The sequence below is a fragment of the Grammomys surdaster genome, unplaced genomic scaffold, assembly GCF_004785775.1.
Source record: "Grammomys surdaster isolate TR1022 unplaced genomic scaffold, NIH_TR_1.0 139, whole genome shotgun sequence".
Lineage (NCBI taxonomy): Eukaryota > Metazoa > Chordata > Mammalia > Rodentia > Muridae > Grammomys > Grammomys surdaster.
In genome coordinates this window covers 19,962,573-19,965,606 of record NW_021604597.1, presented here as the reverse complement: position 1 = coordinate 19,965,606, position 3,034 = coordinate 19,962,573, and the positions used below count along the sequence as shown (strand labels likewise).

At 35.8% G+C, this 3,034-nt stretch overlaps 1 pseudogene; it reads right to left on the bottom strand.

Moving 5' to 3' along the window:
• Window positions 1-297: 297 nt before the first annotated feature.
• On the bottom strand, window positions 298-1,228 carry LOC114617950 (annotated as a pseudogene).
• Between the last annotated feature and the right edge of the window lie 1,806 nt (window positions 1,229-3,034).

Genomic DNA, 3,034 nt, shown 5'->3' with positions numbered 1-3,034 from the left:
AATTTGAAGATTTAATATTAATTAGGGGCCAAAATTATTCAATTAACAAATTTTGGTGCAGCAAACTTTATTGATGTTATTCAAGATATTACGGATCTTTGGGCCACTCCAGTTATTATGGAGGTCTGGGATGGAAACTGTGAGGAAGATGCTCAATGTTGATGGCCAACTTGGGACAGGGACTCCTCAGCAGCCAAGGTCCTCTCTCTTTCTTTCATGTGCTTGCTGGGGTAAGTGGTCCAATGTTTCTTACTCCTTGGAAGCCACGTAAGACATGAGGTCTACCACTTTGTTGCTTTACCCATATTCATTGTTATACCAGGAAATGAGCCTTACAATGCCAGCCCTAGCATCAAAGGTGAAGGAGTAGGCATTACTGAAGTCATAGGAAACAATCCTAGGTGTAGCCCAGAATGCCCTTTAGTGGGCCCTCAGATACCTGCTTACCACTTTCCTGATGTCATCATACTTGGCAGGTTTCTCCAGGCAGCATATCAGATTCAAGATAGATATATTGGAGATAGGAATATGGAAGACCATGCCAGTGATGTTCCCATTCAGCTCTGCGATGACCTTGCCCACAGCCTTGGCAGAACCAGTGGATGCAATGATGATGTTATGGGTATCCTCATGGCCATCACGCCACAGCTTTCCAAAGAAGCCATTCAAAGTCGTCTGAGTGGCAGTGATGGCATGGAAATTGGTCATGAGCCCTTCCATGATGCGAAGTTTTCATGGATGACCTTGGCAAGGGGGGCTAAGCAGTTGGTGGTGTATGATGTATTGCTAACAATGTTGAAAAAGTTGTCCTATTTCTTGTTGTTTGCAACCATCATAAACATGGGGTCATTGGCAGAAGCGGGAGAAAAGATGTCCCTTTTGGCTTCACCCTTCAAGTGGGCCCCGACCTTCTCCATATTGGTGAAATGCCAGTAGATTTCATGACATACTCAGCATGAGCATCACCCCATTTAATGTTAGTAGAGTCTTGCTCTTGGAGGATGATGATAGGCTTACTATTGATAACAAGCTTTCCATTCTCAGCATTGACTGGGCTGTTGAATTTGCCATGGGTTGAGTCATACTGGAACATGTAGACCATGTAGTTAAGGTCAATGAAGGGATCATTCACAGCAAAAATGTCCACTTTGTCATATGTAGAGCAGAAGGTAGCCCTGGTAACTAGGCATTCAATATGGCCAAATTCATTCACTCTGACTTTTGCCATCATGTCTACAGGAACAAGGCTGGCACTGCACGAGAAGATCCAGCTGTCTCTGTAACAGGACGAAACAAAGAGCCTCAGTTGTAATTTATTTATCTAGGTATGTAGGCGTTTTAGTCAGTTCAATTTGAATGCTGATGATAACTATAGAAAATTAGCAAGCTTCAGAAACAAATTTTATGCAATAGAATGAAAGCAATTTGGCACATTGTTAGTATTTTTGTTTGAGACTTACTCTGTATTGTTTCTCTCAACCTGAGTCATTATTTTAATTCAAGAACAAGTTTTCACATACATAAAATTTGATTTGTTATCAAAATTTTACTACTTTAATCCCAAATATTGATCCTGTTTTGTTTGTTCTTGACTTCTAAAGTATAGCTGTTATATATTAATAATTTATGTATATATGTACATATATATATGTATATATATATAATTTAAATAGTGTTTAAAGTTAGTTTTAATAAGTATTCTAAATTTTAAATACTGCACATACATAAAATAATGAGAGGAACTAGAAAATCAATCAAATATCTGAAACCAACCATTGTGTTGATTGTTTACTCTTTTTTCATTTCTTAGTATAGCACAACTAAAGTTATTATCTGGCCTTATGTGTTGATGAATGCTGATATATTGTCAAAACTAATACTTGGGAGGCAATGACAAGAGAATCAGTTCATGACTATCTCCAAGGTGAAGCCATCCTTATGTACTTGAGAAAAAAAAAAAACCCGTTCTTCACAACCATGTTTTAAAGAGATACCATACCCATGAATAGGGCTTTAGAAACGGCTCACATTGTAAAGACTGTTGCAGACAAGGTTAATCTGAGTTTAACCTTGATATATATGTGCATATAAACATAGACATAGACATAGATTAGAAAGATAGATCCAATCTCTGAAAGGTTTTCTATGACCTCCATATGTACATGGTACATATATGAACCCACACTTAAGTGTGCACAGACACACTTTGAGAGAAGTTTAACAGTACTTCTCCCAGTGTTTGTTTTGCATGTATTTACCAAGTATTCTTTTCATGTTCCCAATAAGTTGAACACATAACTAATTTCAAAGATATGCAAACTCACAGAAGAAATTTGGGTATTAAAATGATCAAATAGTATTTAGGCATTTAAAAATGTGTGTTTATGTGTATATGTGTGTCTCTTTTTTGTTTAACAAAAAATTAAAGAGGAAAGAGGGTATGAATTTGAGAGAGCACAAAGGAGAATATATAGGTGAGGTTAGAGGAAATGGAAATAAGGAAATAATGTAGTTAAAATTCAATTTCTAAAATGAATTTAATTATTAAAAAGGGTTAATTAGTTGTATGTGACTATATGATGATAATGACAAAGAATTATATAGTTATAACTTTAGTTAAAGTAAGACACAGATGGCCAAAGTGCAGAGAACCACTGAAGAAGGGATAATCACCTCTAATTGATACATCTACAACACAATCAATACATATTAGGCTATGTACCATCACAGAAAAATAGTAAAACCCAGAGGATAAGAAAGCTTGCTGAAAGATATTTTCTTCTTTATGTCAGGAAAGCTGCAGAGTTGCATGATTTCATCTTTCTTAACAGTTGAAATTCAAATGTGAACAATAATATTAATTTTTCATCTTCTTAATTTTTCTTACAGGACTTTAAACCTTTAAAATATTTATGGTCTCTGTCCTTTGAATCTGTAATAATCATAGGGTTGTGAGGTGATCATTCATTTATTTATGCATGCAGCAAATATTTGATTGTACACAAGACATAAGGTGAACCACCAGGAATAAAAC